Source organism: Castor canadensis, chromosome 18 (genome assembly GCF_047511655.1).
Source record: "Castor canadensis chromosome 18, mCasCan1.hap1v2, whole genome shotgun sequence".
NCBI lineage: Eukaryota > Metazoa > Chordata > Mammalia > Rodentia > Castoridae > Castor > Castor canadensis.
The window spans coordinates 30,942,148-30,961,403 of record NC_133403.1 but is presented as its reverse complement, the minus strand read 5'-3'; the positions used below and the strand labels follow the sequence as shown (position 1 = coordinate 30,961,403).

General features: G+C 34.3%; 1 protein-coding gene and 1 pseudogene across 2 annotated transcripts in view; one reads left to right on the top strand and one right to left on the bottom strand.

Moving 5' to 3' along the window:
- The window catches only part of LOC109676735 (doublecortin domain-containing protein 1-like), a 1,027,711-nt pseudogene that overhangs the window by 21,656 nt on the left and 986,799 nt on the right, over nt 1-19,256 (top strand).
- The window catches only part of LOC109677192 (dnaJ homolog subfamily C member 24-like), a 929,921-nt gene that overhangs the window by 67,072 nt on the left and 843,593 nt on the right, over nt 1-19,256 (bottom strand). The window lies entirely within an intron of this gene.

Sequence of the window (19,256 nt, the reverse complement as noted above, 5' to 3'; positions counted from 1 at the left end):
TTTCCTCTATGTGTTCTTCCAGTAGTTTGAACTATTTTCATAAAAATTAGGTTTGATAATGCAATTTTCTTCAGAAATGCAACTATTACATTGGAGAAGAACAGATTCTTGTACAGCTCTATTTCTATTGCTACGTAATTAATTTTAAAAATAATAACCTGCAACTCAGGTGTATATATGTAGTTTAAATTTACACAATCCTAGAAAGGCAGTTCAAGGGTCTTCCTTTACTGAATTGAATAGTCAGCCATCAATTGGAGATGAGACTTTACAAATGAGATTTCTGATAGAGAAGTCTTCCAGGTGTCTTCTACTTAGTTTGAGTGTAGAACAATTTATATTTCCTGAACCAACAGCCAATATCTTAATGTAACAGAGGATACAAGAACAGGATTTAATGTCTTTCTCTGTGGTGTGGAGATGCTGTTTCCAGTAAGTAAATGAGGTCATGTTAAATGACAGGAAATATGTACTCTGCTGCTGGAATGCTGCAACAGTCTTCAAGGGGCAGATAAACACTCTGGCTTGGTGGAATTTGGCTAAGTACTCTTTAAGAAGTTCCAAAATATGCACTGCTTTAGAACTGGCCTTTGGGAGGTAACATTTGACTCCTCTCCCATCAAATATGTACTAGGTTTCCATGCTAGAAACTAGAGACTGACCTGAGGCGTTTTCACATGATGGTGGTTCCCAACTTATTGTCTTTATTGTGTCTTTTTTCCACATCCATGCCTTTCTTAGTGAAATGGTATCTCCATTTCACTAAGCAGACAGCATGTAATAGGAGTTTGAATGTTTGATTCTGCCATAGAAGGTAAGAATACAGATGGGATAATGAAAATCATAAGAAATCTTGAGCATAAATAGTAGATAAAGTAGTAGCTTATGAGATACAAATGAAACTTATAAGGTATGTTAAATATAGATCTAGAGTAAGCAAGTAGTTTAAAAAAAGAAAGGTAGAATTCAGGTTTATAAAGTTTCAGATTGACAGAATGAATAGGTTTTGAGATCTGTTGTATAGAAGTGATTATAGTCAATAATGCTTTATATTTCAAAATAAGAGTAAATTTCAAATGTCTCACCATAAAAATGACAGATAAACAAGGTGATGACTATATTAATCAGCTTGATTTAGTTGTTCTACATTAAATGTAAATGTGTAAATGTATACCCCATAAATGTTCAATAAAAAATTAATTAAGGACTGGAGGTGTGGCTCAAGCAGTAGAGCACCTGGCTAGCAAGGCAAAACCTTGAGTTCAAACCCTGATATCACCAAAAAGAGAAGGTGCAAAAATAAATTAAAAATATGTACATATACTGATAACTTATAAGATATGCTAAGATAAAATAAATAGAATATAATGGAATGGACAGGGATTTACTCATTTGATGAAAAAGTAGAAGGAGCAAGTCATGATCTTGCCAGCTGTGTTATGACACCTAACACCATGTGATTACACATGGTCCCATTTTAGCTGACAGTACTATGCCCAAGAAATGTAAATAAAACCCATAGCTCTTCACCAAGTCAATTTGCAAACTACATCTTTAGTCAGGTATACTTTGTCCCTTCCATTAGCAATATGCCATTGACCACTGGCACCTTCTTTCTGGATCATATAACTCAAATCTCAACTGTAGTCCCCTTAAATACACCATAACAGGGAAGGTTGGTGTGGTTCAGAGAGAGCAGAGCATGCAAATTCACACAACCTGGGATACAGACAGTGTGGTCTTGTCACTTATACCCTATCTGTGTCAATCTGTTTTATTGCTTTCCTCTTGCTTATTGCAATGTAAGTTTATTGGGTAAGTTTTTGAATTGAGAACTTGAACTTGATCTGTGTGCCCCCTAGGTTAACTTGTCTGGTAGTATACTTAGTGACTACAATTACATCAAGGTAATTTTCCCCCTTAACAGTATTTGAATGACACTAACTCTTCCTGTACAATGGGGAATTTTGAACTAATGCATCAATCATCACTATCTGGTTAAGGGACCAGCATAAGCTATGAAAGAAATGTTAAATTTTGGTGACTCTATGGCAATCTTAAGAATCTGGTTCACTGGGAAGGATTGGTAGAACCTGTCTCCCACCTCTGGAATGGGCCCTTCCTCCAGGGAAACTATAAGAGATATCAATTTACTTGGGGAAGAAGAAGATGAAGGTGTCTGTGTCAGCTCTGGAGCACTCGAATTCTGTCTTTAACAGCTGAGGCCAGATGTGCTTACTATCTAGGATACTGACATTAATTTTGCTTGTGTAATCTCTAATTGAATTTGAAATGCATATACTTTCTTGTACATTTTAACATGGCATTTTAAATTTCTCATTACATGTTTAATTGTTGAAAAATATATGATTTCTGTTATACTATGAATGTTAACATTTTAAAATACAACTGTTACACTAGCTTTTTGAATGTACTTCAATATAATTGCCATATTTTTACAAAAAACTTTTTGTTATCTACATTTTTAACATATACAGAAGGAAAAAATAGTAAAACAAACCCCCTATTTACTCTTTCTCAAGTTGAATACCCATCAACTATCTGCCATTCTTTTTTTTTTTAAAACTAAAAATATTTTACTTGATTTTGTTTGTACAATTCTATTAGCACTTGGATGAAAATTTACTTTTTGTTTATTTTATTGTTCTGGGTGGGGGCATTTACAAAAGTTCTTACAGTATTCTGCCATTCTTAATCTATGTCCTCTTCCTTCTTTGTTCTGGACTATTTTTAAGCAAGTCCCAATCATATTTTACAAATATTTTGGTTTGAGTCTCTATGACATAGATTTTTTTTATAACAATGCTATTTATCCACACTCAGTAAAATCACTTCCATAGTATAAAGTGACACATAATTCATGTCAAGTGTCATCAATTTTACTCAAAAATATGCTTATGGAAGTTGGTTTGTTCAAGTCAAGGTCTAAACAATTTTTATTCATTGCATTAATTGATATGATTAAGTATCTTTTTATTTGTAGTATTTCTTTCTTCTCTATTTTCCTGCCGGTCATTTATCGCATTTCTCTACCTTCCATACTTTTATAAACTGAAATTAGAATTAGAAACTTAAGTAGAGTCAGTATTTATGACAAGAATGCTTTCTAGATGGTCCTGTGTTTCTATTTCCTATGGAATTATACAATAAGAAATAATTTCTGGTTGTCTTATTTTGAGGACATTAATAGGGATATGGTGGAGGTGATATCAGTCAGATTCAATTGTTATAAATTTCCCATTGCCTTTTAATTTAGTGATGACCAACATTACCTGGGCAAACCTATCTGGACCTATTATTTCATTAGGGCTTGTGCAATGGAGATTTTGTAATTCTTTCACTTCATCCACAGGTATTAGTTGGAATTTTTCTAGGAAAAAAAACACTTTCGTCATCTGTTTGGTTATCCTGAATAATAGTTGATTCCAGAAAGCAAAAAAGAAGTATGAAACAGTAAGTTAGTACCTCAACAATCTCCAAGAGTCAATGATGAGATAATGAAGTTTTTTTAAATTTTAGTATTATTAGATACTCATGGAATTTCATATATTTAATGTTTCAGTTTCTCTCTCTCTCTCTCTCTCTCTCTCTCTCTCTCTCTCTCTATATATATATATATATATATATATATATATATATAATCCAAAGTATCTTATTGGCAGTGGAATTCACTTTAAGTTGAATTCTATGTACTTTTGACATGCCCACCTGTCTTTTTTTAGGCAGGACAAGATGTTACATATTAATTGGAACATTTACAGCCCCAGACCTGAGACTTTATAATGATTTAAAAATCTAAAACCATAAGTTTTTTTGTCAACAGTTGGAAATTTTGCAACCTTCTCTCCTTAAACTTTTATTTTGTTCCATTTCTTCTATAGAATTCTTTTATATGTGAGAGTTTTTTCTAGGTTATTCTATCATATTTCTCTGTAATTGTAGCAAACCAAGTTCAAAAGAATGATCTGTAAGTTTAAAATTGTTGAAAATTTTTCTCAGGATTGAGTTTTTGTTTTAACTATTCATGGTATATAATTATTAAAAGCAACATTAGCATAACCATTTTTGATACTTATTAAACATAAAAAAGGAAATTTAGGAGAAATTTATATATGATACAGATTGGTAAAGGGGCATTTAAAATTTCTTTTTTATTAGCACAAAATAAATTGCATAAGGTGAGGGTGTTTCATCCTGACATTTCCATGCATACATATGGCATGGTTAGATCATATTCCCCCCTCACCTCTCTAGTAGTTCCCCTTTTATTGTCATGACCTTGAATTTTTTGTTTTTCCCAGCTTCCACAAATAAAAGAAGACGTGTGATACTTGTCTTTGTGGAACTGGCTTATTTTGCCTAACATGATGATCTCCATTTCCATCCATTTTTCAGGAAACAACATAATTTTCTTCTTCTTAATGGCTGAATAAAACTTCATTGTATGGATATATCACATTCTGAAATTTCAGGATTAAAGGAATTATGGACTTGCCCTTTGGTTTGAGGCCTTGAAATGGGCATAAGTGCTAGAAGTGGAGACTGTCTAAGGATTGACTGTAGTTGGGACAGGCAGCTCCTTGGGAAGATGCACTTTAGAAAAGCATATACATGGAGGCAAGGACCTGAAAATTGATTTCCTTAAAACTATCCACACTTGCATGTCCCCTGGAAACTCTCCATGGACTGTTAATGGCAGTTAGTGCTCCAACTTGAAGATCACTGAAAAACTGGTTTTTTTAGTAGCTGATACATGGTACTACTATATGCTAAAGTACATCAGTTTTATGAACTGGGAACTCTTTTATCCACATTTTACAGATGAAGAAACTCAAACACAAAGAGCTTACCTGAGTTGTCCAAAGTGACACAGCTGGAAGCTGGGCAACAGGGATGCAAACTCAGATACTCTGGCTTCAGTCTAGGCTCAGAACCTAGACTCATATGCCATTTGTAAAAAGAAGAAAAAAAAAGGTGGATCAGATCTTGGGGTGAGCATGAGAAGGGAGTGAATATTCATGTAAAATTCTTAAGAAGTGGGAAGTAAAACTATGTGCTAGTAAATAAACTATGTATGTAGTAATAAAACATAAGGCAATGCCTTTATCCATACTCTGTTAAAGTCACATGGTATTTAGTGTCAGTCAAATTAAAATTAACACATTTTTATTTTTTTATTTTCTAATTAACAATCATTTAATTAGTAATGTACAGGACTGTTAACTGAAACCCTATTATTCTGCATAGTCTACTTAACCTGTGAATATGTTCTACTTTTAGTGAGGATGACATTGTTTTTATAGTTACAGAACAAATACTGCATTTAATATTGGTAATGATTTCATGTTTATATAACTCATTCCACTAAAGGCATTCTGAAACTATTTAACAGAAAAAACTACACCCATCACTAACATTATTACCTCTTTCACTGAAAATTAGGATTGTAATTAGGCAAAAATAAAAAGTAAAACTATTGCCATATTTCAAGAGATATTTTTGAGTAGTTAGGTGCAGTTTTATTTTTAAATAATTGGATCATATAATAAACACACCGGAACAGTCAAGAGATTTCATTTGGTGAGATAATTTACTTTCTAATATAATTTTGCCTAGCTATATACTGTTGGATTTTCACTTAACACACACATTCTCCAATTAAAAAGGACTCACCTATAAAATAATTCAAGGAGACAATGTTGTTAGGGGATGAACTTCAGCCCTCCCATTGTGAGAAATTTTAAAAGGGGGAGAAAGAGTAGGAAAGCCAATAGCCCTTTGTCTCCAAATTACTAAAGAAGTGCTAGGCAGAGGAAAGCACCTTCTCTTTTTAAACTATGCAGAGAGATACACGTTCTCTTATTTGATTTAGATTCAGACTCATATAATGATTATTGAATGTCTACCATGTACCAAGCACTGCCAACTGCTTTCACCTACACCATTTTATTTATAGTTTTAACAATGTGGCTACCTTTATGCTGACAAGAAAACTGAGGCTTAGAAAGGTTACCATGCTCAAGGTCACATAGCTAGAAAGTGGCAGAGAAAGATATGATCTTTCTTTTATTTACAGGCGATATGGATTCTTCTATAATACTTGTGGGTATAAATTATGTTTGTTTCTTTTATTCTTCCATATGTTTAATTAGCAGCAGGTCTAAAGTTATATTCTTTGAAATTCCCATCTCCTGTGAATTATCTACTAATCTTAGGAGCTAATTGTGGCTCAGAAGGGAAATCTCCAGATGCCATCTCTCAAGCAAACAAGAGTCCTGGCATCAGTCACTTTGTCTGTTGATGCTGCTGCTGTTGCAAAAAATATCACAGACTGGGTAGTTTATAAAGAACAGAAATTTATTTCATCACAGTTTTAGATACTAAGAGGTAAAAGTTTGAGCAGCTGGCATCTGGTGGAGACCTTCTTGTGCATCATCCCATGACAGAAAGTAGAAGGATAAGGAGATGGCATGAGAGAAAGAACTCATTCTTTTATAAGGACCCCACTTCTGTGCTTATGCATTAATCTATTTATTATGGCAGAGCCCTCATGATCTAATCACTTCTTAAAGATGTTACCTGGTAATACTGTTACCATGGCAACAAAATTTCAACATGAGTCTGGGAAGGGACAAACATCCAAACCAGAGTATGATTTATGATCCTTTGCATCCATTATCCGACTGGCTGTATTGGTCAGTGCTTCCACAAAGACTTTATGGCTCCAATTCCAGTACACAACACCTTCACAGAAAACACTCAAAACAACGTTTGATCAAATATCTGGCAACCATAGCCCAGCCATGTTGTCAAATCACAACCATCTCAAAGGATAACTCAGTTCCTTCAGAGCTGTGCTTAACTGGTATGTCGTTTGCTGGCACCCTAGATCACAGCTCATGTTGCCTAGTTTTAAGAATCTCAATCTCTCTCTCTCTCTCTCTCTCTCTCTCTCTCTCTCTTTCTCTGTCTCTCTCACACTCACTCATTCACTAACTCACTCCACAGCCATTTTCCTTCAAGGTCTCACTGCCCCAGAGTGGTTATACTAGTTTGTTAATCTTTTCTTACATTCTAAAATATTCAACACCTAATCTGGAAACCTATTTTAGTCTACATTTTGATAATTCAAAAATGCCCATGTATCATCCCTGGTTAAAGGAAAACCAGATCTCTGAAATAAGTAGGACTACTTAACCTTGTGAGTGGAGCTAGTGAGGAAGAAATGCCTTTCATTTTTCCTAGAAGAGGAGAAAATCTTCCCATAATGACAAAAACAGAGACTTTTTGATACCTTCTTTGAAAAACAACAGATAAATATAAGATAGTTAAGCTAAATCTTTTTTAAGTTTCATGGATCCATATGCAATTACAGACATATAGAGTGATAACGTCTCTTGTGAAAAGGAGGCTAATTATATGTAGGTAGGTGAGTATACATCTTATACATCTGGATTTGCCTGGTTTGGACCCAGTTTGGAGAATAAATTATTTGGCCAGCTTAGATATAAAGAGTTAATATTGAAGATTTGCCTAAAGGTATCTACTTTAGTCCTATAAAGAAACCATCTCCTCTGATTCCAATGTTGCTGTGATGGGTACATGTGTTCTTAGCATATGAAGTATAATTTTCCATATTTCTTTATTTAACAAATATTTATTGCAAGCCAACTATGTGCCAAATAAAGTGTTGTGAATGCAAAGTGAATAGAGCAGACAGGTTTCAGCTCTCATAAAATAAATTAGGTTTTACTATATTGCTATTGGATAGATACACCTCATATATTATCATGATTTAATCATCTCCCAAAAGGCCCTACTTAATCCTATTACATTGGGGATTGGTTTCAACACATGAATTTCAAGGGACCCAAACATTCTGACCATAGCACATAGAAAAGTTTTGGGAAATGAAACCAAAAATATCTATTTCATTAGATCGGGTTACTTCCTAGTCTTTTAAGTCTTTTATGTGTAAGAATAGCATAAGTAAAAGTGTGGTGACTAGGAATAAGTAGAGTATACAGGATGCTAAAAGTTCATAATGAATGGTAAGGGAAAAAAGCTGTTTCTGTTCACATAAAGTCTGAAGGACTGATAGAGAGTTCTAAGGTCCTTCCATCAGGTTGCTGTGCTACGAATGATTTCCATTCTTAAATTCACCAATGGTCCATTCCTGATCATACATGGCTGTTCCAGCTTTTGGTCACGATCACATCCTGGACATCAGGAAGGAATAAAAGAAGGCTCAAATCATGCCCCATGCCCCTTTTCTTTAGTGACAATTCTTAGAATATACCACTTCTGCTTGCATTCTCCTGACCAGAACTTAGTTATATGGTCATAATGCTATACCTAAAAGTAAACAGGGCTTTAGCAAGACACTCTAAGTCTACAAAAGATGAAACCAGAATTTAGAGGACATATAACAGTTTTATCTATAATCCAACCTTTTGACCATCAAAATGTCTTTGTTTCTAGTCATGTATGTGAAACCTCCAAATACAATCCATTTGAATATGACTGAAAATCTAGTCCAGTGGGTATGGTAACCTCAAAGGTAGAAATCAGTACATCCACCACGTCATATACAACATACAGTGGATATGTATTTGGAAAGGGGGGAGCAGGACTAACACAGCAGTCACTGGTCCATAGTGGCTATCAATGCTGCTGTGCTTCATGGGAAGGTAAAAGCTCCCATCTTTGGGTCTTTGGTGGTGGAGCAATTTGCTTTATCAGTCCATTTGAATATGCTAATTATGTCCCCTGCGAGGGGTCTTCCTAATACACTTCATTCCATGACCACATCTGAGATGGTTAGTAGAGAATTTGATATTGTAGAGTGCTGCAGTTTTTATAGCCTATTTCCTGCTTACACAAATGTAGGCTTGATTTGATTTAGAGGTCAATTACATAGTTTTAGAACAGCATTGTGGTTTCTTTAGCAAGCCAACACTCTCCCCTCTGCATTAGTTAGTAAGCTTCTAGACTATAGTTGAGCCCATGTTATAGCCAAAGCTGGTATCTAGACACTATATTTAAGCCTGAGCACTGTTTTTCCTTCATTGACTCTATGCCTGACTCTCTTAACATAGAGGTAACTACCTTGAGGTATTCTAATAAGCTTGGGTGGGAAAGCAGTAACCTTAATATGATCTCTGAGAATTGGTTTTTTTATTGAGTGATAAAGAATTCTTAGAGAAAAGAGCTTTAGAAAGCCTGGGGCCACAGCCTTATCGCCAAAGATACCACTTTACAGTGCTACTTTCAGTAATTTCCATTTCAGACATAGAACTATCCTTCAACCCTGCCAAGCCCAATTCCCCTAAATTACTGGAATCTACATTAAATATTCCAAGCCATTCTAGTAGTCTCACAGTATTTTAGGTTCTTTAAAGCAACTTAGTCCACTAGAATATCAGGAATTTCAAGAGTAAGCTCAACAGCAAGTAACAAAGCCCCAAATTAGCACTGTTTTGAACAGATAGAAGTCATGTGAAAGTCTGGAGGTAGATTGTTCAGTGTTGGCATGTTATTCATTGTTGTCAAAGATTTAAACTCTTTATATCATCCCTGTGCCATATTAATGTTAAAAATAGCCACTCTAGGGCTAGCTATCATTTCTTCAATCTAGCAGGCAGAAAAAAGGTAAAACAATAAACTCAATTGCATAGATCATTTTCACTAATATACTGTTGGCCAGAATGTGTTCATATTGTTCTATTCAACCACAAGAAAGGCTAGAAAATGTAGCCTTTACTTTGGGCAACTGTATGCCTCAGTTAAAAATCAAGGAGTATTTAGAAAGAAGAAGTGAATATTGACAGACAATTGACAGTCTCTGCCAGAAAGAGTTTATAAAAGGATTAGAAAATATAAATATAGAGACAAATCAGGAAATTGCAATGCAATTATTTTGATATATTTGATATATTTAACAAAGCAGCCAAATTATCTTTTTAATAAAATCATATCACTCCCCTACTCTGAATATTCCATCAGCTTTCAGTTTCTCTAAAAGTCCTGATGATGTCCTAATGTTTTATGTTATCTCCTTGTTCTCCATTGCCTTTTCTAACTTATTACAGTTACATTCACTCTTAATCATCTATCAATCTACTTTAGCTACCCTTCTCACCTTCCAGTTGTATCCCAGCTTAGAACTTTCTTACTCTTTCATATCTGTTGGTTAACTCTTTTGCCTCTTTCAAGTCTTCACCCAGATGCTACCACCTCAATGAGGCCTTTGTGGGCAACCTTATTTAAAATTGCAATTCCGCCTACCATCACCCCTACACTCTTAACTTACCTTTCCTCATCAATTTTTTTCAAAGGTATTTTCACCTTCTAATATCAAATAATTTACTTATTATGTTTATCATTCATTATTTGCTTCCACTAGAATGTAAGCTATCAGGGGTACTTTTTTTTCCTTTTTTGTTTATTAAAGAATTCTAAGTGATTAGACAGTGTCAGGTCCTTAATAAAAAATCTGTGAGGGAATAAATAAATGCTTTTATTTCAGACCAGCAGTAAAAAAGGTAAAAGAAATGTTAGGTGCTGGTTGGTTTACGCCTATAATCCTAGCTACTCAGGAGCAAGAGATCAGGAGGATCACAGTTCAAAGCCAGACCTAGGCAAATGCTTCACGAGACCCTATCTTGAAAAAAACTCTTCACAAAAAAGGGCTGGTGGACTGGCTCAAGGTGTAGGCCCTGAGTTCACACCCCAGTACTGCAAAAAAAACCAAATAAAACCCAACACTTTTATTACCTTAAAGTAATCTTTCTTTCAGTCCTAATCTGTCATCTTACCTTCGGACTCATCCTAGATGCTTTAATGACGTATATCAGAGATGAGAGATTGTAAGCCATTTTAATCAGTATTGTGAGTGCATTACTACACCTGGAAAGGTCTGGTAAGTAACATTCTTTGACGTTATTTCTTAGGAGCATATTGTTTTGGTCTTAAGAAATTTTAGGATGTGCATATTATGAACGATTTCTAGGTTGCAAATAAGAAAATCTCAATTCAAATTACTCAAGCAGAGAAAGAAACTTGGCTCATCTACCTAGGAAACTGAAAAGACATGGTTGCTTGTAATAAATGGTTTCAAGGATTCAAATATTACCATGAATCTCTGTCACTTTCTGTATCTCAAGTGTGCTTTCATCTATTTTGGCCTCCATTCCTGTGATGGAGTCTTACATTGTTTTTAAAACTAGAAATCCCAGAGAATAGAGCTGCTTTCTCTTCATAGGGACTTTGTTTTGCCCTTCTCTATGTCTGAGGAGGTGGCACTTTGTATGGGCAGCCTCGGAGACACTTCTTCCCTGGCATGAAAGACAAGGACACATAATTGAACGTCCCATCAGAATCAAGAGGAAGGTAAGTTCCAAAAAGGAAAAGGGCAGACAAAAATAGAAAGTAAAATACATCAGTAACATTCCGTATGTAAGTTTGCTTATATGAGCAGTTTTCTGGCAAACAGCAAAAAGTTAAAATAGTTTGTAATAATTAAGCATTTTTCCTTTCTTAAAACAGGATTATACAAATTATAGATTTAGATTCATTTTTTTTCTTCCTTTAGGTTCTCATCACTGTAAATTTCTATTGGAATTTCACATTTAATAGCTGCTGTGTGGTCTAGAACACGATGACAAGTTAATTGTGATTAATGTTCACCCTCAATTTGAAATCCAGGAGGATTTTATGTCTTAAATGAAATAATATTCTCCCCCATTCTTAGCAGAAAATGCCAAAAATAGAAGCTAAAGATCACAGAGAAGCATTGTCTCAAAATTCTTTATTCCTATTGACTAAAGCAATGGAGGAATCACAACCAACCAACCCTGAGGTTACCTTGGATGAGAATACTGCAGACCCAAATTGCAAATATATTTCAGATGATTTACCAAAGTAAGAATATTATTTAGGTGGCTTGAACTGAATTCTGAAGAGGATAAATGTGCTTATGGAAGGTTATCTAGGTAAGTGTTTGTTCAGTATTTATTGGATGTAAATACTAACTTGGAGATGTAATGGGCTAGAAAGGTTGTTGACTGAATGAGACTCCTGTAATTTTTCTACTTTATGGGAAGGAAAAAGAGAGACATTGTAATAAACATGGATTTCTCTGGGTTCTAACTTGAACAGATAATAACAATAATGATATAATAGCAGTTAATATTTGTTGGCTATTTGCCAGTGACCATGCTTAGCCCTTAACCTGCATTTCATCAATTTTGTCCTCAAACCAAGTCTGGGAGGAATACTGGCAGATAGTATTTTAAACATCTTCAATTTAACAATGAAGAAGGAAGATGTAGAGTCAACCAACTAGACTATATTCATACTTTACATAAGTAGAGAGGTGTGGTTTGAACCCAAATGGATCTAACTCCACAGCACTTATCAGAAGTATAAGGCAGAAAAGAGAGACATTTTGCCAATGTTTCTCTGTTAGAAAGTGAAAAAACTTTCAGCTTATTTTTATTTTTGTTTTGTTAGCATATATTAACTGTACAAAATAATGGATTTCATTGTGATGTTTTCATACGTGTTCATAATGCCCTTTGATCATATTTACCTTCCCCTACCCTTTCTCCCGCTGGTCCCCTACCTCTTCCCAGATAGTCTGCCCTTCTATTTTCATGCCATTTAAAAAAAATCTATATTCCTCATATGAGAGAAAACATGTGATATTTGTCTTTCTGAATTTGGCTCATTTTGCTTAACCTGATGATCTCCAGTAAAGCTGTGACTTTAAAACATGTCTGTCAGACATGTTTTAAACATGTGTCAGCTTGGCTAAACATGATGCCATAGTCTATGTTAAAAAGAAAACATGCTGTGAGAGCATCACCAAAGTCATTCCCAAATTAGACTTTTTTGTTAATCTACTTATAGAAATTCCAGATCATATTTATTTCCTATTAACAGTTTTTCTGCTTAATTTTTTGGTGACACTAGGTTGAGATAGATGAACTTAGTCCTAGGTATCTGCTAGTACTAGGTATTTGCCTTTTATCCCGAGCTAACCCTGGTATTTGCCTTATATCTTTGAGCAATGAGTTCACATGAGATCTTTTACATGGTACACTAGCTATATGGCTAGATATTTTTTAAAGTGGCTTACCCTATTGTTATATTGTAGGAAAGTGAGTTGTGCCTGACAATATTCCTCCTAAACAAGATAATAAAAAATTCCAAATAGGATTTTTAAGTATTCTTTATACAAATGTCAATTCTAATAAAGTATGTAAGTGAACATACTTTATTGTTTTTAGAATTTATTTTTTTAATTATCACTCAAATTGGCATCATATTTTCTTTTCATTCCAAGTAATTTTTGTGCGTTTTTAGATACTTAATTTTTTTCTGATAGAGCTAAATGTAATTTCTTTGGTTTCTTCTTCCTTTCTTTTTTCCTTTCTTTGATTTTGACTTTGTCATTTTTATATAATATGTTAGTCTTTGCCTGTGACACTTTCCTACTGCCTGATTTTTGTACTTTTTGTTTCAACATGCTTCTTGTTTCTCTGTTTAAATCCTAACTTCTTTTCTGTCACTATTACCTGTTACCATCAACTTTGATTTGATCATGTGCCTAGAGTGGAAAGTGGAAGACAATGCCCAGAGGTCTTTTACCTTCACTTCATGAAAAACAAATGATGAGTCTCAATCTTTTTAAAAGGGGTCAAGTTCATAAGGCTAATGGTAAATCTAAGATCTGTTGGTATGCATATGATTATCAGAGAGAGGCAATTTTCTCTTTAAATGAAGACATTTTCATCCTGATTGGGGTTAAAACTTCTCCGATCTCATTCTTTTTGCCTTGCCCTTTTCTCCCACCATCTTTGTGGTCTTTTTATGAGAATAGTTATTAAAATACAGTTAATTTGTTTTTTCTTATACAGATTGTACTTTTCTTCACTAAAAATTGTGCTTTTTACAAAATATGCCTACGCATGTGTCCAATCATAGTAGCTGTATAGTAGCTGTACAGTAACCATTTTGTTTTCATGTTATCTGATGCTATTAATTTACCTTTTATTGTATTTATGTGACTCATCTTTTCTTTTTTTGTGCTGTTTCAGTATTTTATTTCTTCTGTCATTCCATTCACATTTGCTTGTGTCAGAGTGAAAACTAATGTTCCAGATCCCACTCCTACTAGAAAACTAATATCAATGTAAATGTGGTCCGATCCTCTCATTTTATGAGTCATCATTTAGAGAACCGATGACTGGAAAAGTCTAGGCTATGGCTGCTTCCAGGAAAGGTGGCAATAAGAAAAATGTCCTAGCCATTTGTGGTTTGATGTGCTCATAGATGACATCAAAGCATCAGCCATTGAGACACGGATGGCAGAAACAACTATTTATTAGGAATATGTATGTATTCAGGACAGTCCACCATGTTCATAGAAAGTGTCTCCAAATATGGTAATGGGTGGTTTCCAAATACAACTGTATTTTAAAATTAAAAAAATGTCATAAACAATATCTCATTCTACCCATATGGAATATGTTTTCTTTTAATGATATTAGCTGTCACTCATCTAAGGGATGTTATGTCATTATTTTAATAAAGGAAGGTTACAGTATGTCTTATCCTACTGGCAGCTCAGTGTATTTCTAACTCTTACAGTTCCCTTAAGAGGAAAATTACTTTTTTTAGTACATTAAATGAGGACTGAAATCAGTTGTTTTAATGGGTACCAATAAACTTTTGTTTTAGATTGTCTAAGCTGCTCTTTCACAGGTAAAGCTTGCTTTCAAAGACACTTGGCATAGTGCTCGTCTCTTCAGTCACTTCACTATGTAATTTCACTTATCTTGGGAATTTTAATTGGAGTGAGGCTTAGACCCTTTTTCAAATATAAATATTTGGATATATTGCCTTTTTTTTCTTTTAGTGTATATTAATTTTACATAGGGGTTTCACTGTGCTATCTCCATACTTGCATATATTTTACCTTAATCAGATTAACCCCCTCTATGGCTATTCCTTTTGCCCATTCCCACTCCCCACTATTTTTAGTGAGTTTCACTATGCCCTCTTCATATATAGACATGATGTATTTTGATATTATTCACCCATCATTCTCTTTTCCTCTATTCCTCTCATTCATCCCTCCCAAAAGTCCCACATTTACACTCATTATATATAAACATGAATATATATGTATATATATCCACATATATTAGATCTACACTGTATTTGAGAGAAAACATGATATTTATCTTTATGAGCCTGGCTTATTTTGATTAACATGATAACCCGATTCCATCCATCTTCCTGCCAATGGCATAATTCCATTCTTTTTTATGGTTGAATAATACTCCAGTGTGTGTGTGTGTGTGTGTGTGTGTGTGTGACATTTTCTTTACCCACTCATCTGTTGAAGGGCACTAAACTGATTTCATAGCTTATGAATGATGCTGCAATAAGCATGGGTGTGCAGCTATCTCTGCTGTATTCTGCCTTACATAACAGGAGTAGCAGGATCATATGGTATTTTTAGTTTTTTGAGGAACCTCCATATTGATTTCAATAGCGGCTGTACTAATTTACACTCATACCAGCACTGTGTATAGATTCCTCTCCCTCTCTCCCCCATTCTCTTTAGCATTTTTTGCTTGTGTTCTTGATGATAGCCATTCTGACTGTTAGGCAATGAATCTAAGTAGATATATAACCTCTTCTAGGGGCAGTTTAAGTGTAGTAATTTCATCATCCCAAAGATGAGCTATTGTTTCACACCATGAGACAGGCAGCAAAAGAGAGTGAGAGGGGGACAGTAATAGTGAGTGCCCTTTACTGTTCTCCAACAAAGTACATTTTTCTCAATTCATAACTTGTCAAAATGTTCCTTCGAGCATTTAAGAATATCTCTGTAAATTATCCATTATTTATTAATATTCATAAATATATTGTTTCCTTTAAAAATGATAAAAACTAGATAATTTCTTTTTAAAAATTTGTTACTTTGGAACAAGTTATATATAGTATGCAAACCTCCCCTAATTTTAGATTTAGGATATACCTTTCTTTGTGCTTTTGTACATACAAAACAATTCTTTTTTGATGGAATTATTTATTCCCTCACATTGGTCCTTAAGAATCTTAGGAATTGTTTGTCTTGTTCAGAATTTCCTTCTTCTATAAAAGTAAACCATTTTAGCAGACATTGGTTGATTTTCTCCTATGTGGCATATATGTAGTTTGAACATAGTACATTGATTATTATTCAGTCATTGAGTTGCAAGTAAAATTTTGATATATATGTGTTATAAAATAACCTGAAATTGCTCTGCAATTGGAAAACCTTTATCAACATTTTTAGGCTAAACTAGAATTGTATTTTCTTCTGGTATTGGAAATTAAATTTATAAGGAATCATTCACTTTCATTATTATCACTTTAATTATTCACTTTCTATGATACTTAAACAACATTCTATCAGAGACATTATAAAGTTATTTATATCTTTGGAGGTTATTCATTTAAGCATGTTAAGAAAAGAGCAGGATGAAGTTTGATGAAATCTTAGTGCTTTGTGTAGTCCAAAGATTTTATAAAAGATTGCATTCACCAAAGATATATGAGTTTATTTCTTTAATTGGTATTCTTTTAAATACTAGCATTCCAATATTTATATTTTCTGATTTATTATCAAACATGCTTATGGTCATTTTCCTTTGTGTTTATATTTTCTTATTGTGTATATTCCAATTATAGAGTTTAATTACCATTAAAATGGTAATATGATAAAGATAAGTTTTACAAATGATAATATTAAAAACCCACAGAACTCTTTAGGAAGGTTTAAATGCCATTAGAATATAAAGCAAGAAATATATGCTTGTCAAATATACAGTATAAATAAATAATTTAGATGAAAATGGTTGACTACATTTAACAAAGAGTCTACCAAATAATGAAGGGCTAAAGAGTGGTTGTTAGATTTGATGTACTTCATTGTATATTATAAGTAATTGCTATCCATAAAAATTCTATGGCTTCTGTATGAGAAAAAGAGACATTTTGACAGGCAATAGTAGCATGAAATGACAGCAAGTACAAATCCTTGGCAACTGTCATTATCCTGCTGTTGAATTCACATCCAAACTATATGATAACTTAGACTTGAATATTTGTATTGAGCCATGGTCTGTCAAAGTAGCCACACTTCTTACTTATGAATAGAATTATTAGCCACATGCAGATTTATGCCATAGAAGTCTAAATTTACCAAGAATGCTTTGTGTTTCAGAAAAGCAGAGGGGGGGATTAAAAACGCCACATATTTTATGCTTACACTAAAATTTCTGGTGAAATGTTTTAATTAAGTAAAAGTTTAATTTTTAGAAAATAACATTACTTTATATTTTATCCTATCATGAAATTAATTCAACATCAACAAACATTTTTTTTAATTTTTATTGTTTTATTATTCATATGTGCATACAAGGCTTGGGTCATTTCTCCCCCCTGCCCCCACCCCCTCCCTTACCACCCACTCTGCCCCCTCCTTCTCCCCCCCCTCAATACCCAGCAGAAACTATTTTGCCCTTATCTCTAATTTTGTTGTAGAGAGAGTATAAGCAATAATAGGAAGGAACAAGGGATTTTGCTGGTTGAGATAAGGATAGCTATACAGGGCATTGACTCACACTGATTTCCTGTGCGTGTGTGTTACCTTCTAGGTTAATTCTTTTTGATCTAACCTTTTCTCTAGTTCCGGGTCCCCTTTTCCTATTGGCCTCAGTTGCTTCTAAGGTATCTTCTTTAGTTTCTGTGCGTTGAGGGCAACAAATGCTAACTAATTTTTTAGGTGTCTTACCTATCCTCACTCCTCACTTGTGTGCTCTCGCTTTTATCATGTGCTCATAGTCTAATCCCATTGTTGTGTTTGCCCTTGATCTAATGTCCACATATGAGGGAGAACATACGATTTTTGGTCTTTTGGGCCAGGCTAACCTCACTCAGAATGATGTTCTCCAATTCCATCCATTTACCAGCGAATGATAACATTTCGTTCTTCTTCATGGCTGCATAGAATTCCATTGTGTATAGATACCACATTTTCTTAATCCATTCGTCAGTGGTGGGGCATCTTGGCTGTTTCCATAACTTGGCTATTGTGAATAGTGCCGCAATAAACATGGGTGTGCAGGTGCCTCGGGAGTAACCTGTGTCACAGTCTTTTGGGTATATCCCCAAGATTGGTATTGCTGGATCAAATGGTAGATCGATGTCTAGCTTTTTAAGTAGCCTCCAAATTTTTTTCCAGAGTGTTTGTACTAGTTTACATTCCCACCAACAGTGTAAGAGGGTTCCTTTTTCCGTGCATCCTTGCCAACACCTGTTGTTGGTGGTGTTTCTAATGATGGCTATTCTAACAGGGGTGATGTGGAATCTTAGTGTGGTTTTAATTTGCATTTCCTTTATTGCTAGAGATGGTGAGCATTTTTTCATGTGTTTTTTGGCCATTTGAATTTCTTCTTTTGAGAAAGTTCTGTTTAGTTCACTTGTCCATTTCTTTATTGGTTCATTAGTTTTGGGAGAATTTAGTTTTTTAAGTTCCCTATAGAATCTGGTTATCAGTCCTTTGTCTGATGTGTAGCTGGCAAATATTTTCTCCCACTCTGTGGGTATTCTCTTCAGTTTAGAGACCATTTCTTTTGATGAACAGAAGCTTTTTAGTTTTATGAGGTCCCATTTATCTATGCTATCTCTTAGTTGCTGTGCTGCTGGGTTTTCGTTGAGAAAGTTCTTACCTATACCTATTAATTCCAGAGTATTTCCTACTCTTTCCTGTATCAACTTTAGAGTTTGCGGTCTGATATTAAGAACCTTGATCCATTTTGAGTTAGTATTGGTATAGGGTGATATACATGGATCTAGTTTCAGTTTTTTGCAGACTGCTAACCAGTTTTCCCAGCAGTTTTTGTTGAAGAGGCTGCTTTTTCTCCATCGTATATTTTTAGCTCCTTTGTCAAAGACAAGTTGGTTATAGTTGTGTGGCTTCATATCTGGGTCCTCTATTCTGTTCCACTGGTCTTCACATCTGTTTTTGTGCCAGTACCATGCTGTTTTTATTGTTATTATCAGCAAACATTTTTAATAAAACTGAAAATAAAGCAAATGTAACTCAGATTACTAATTCTATTACTTCAGAGATGGAGCGATTTTAGGATTAAATCTAGTGGTCCAGCAGTGTT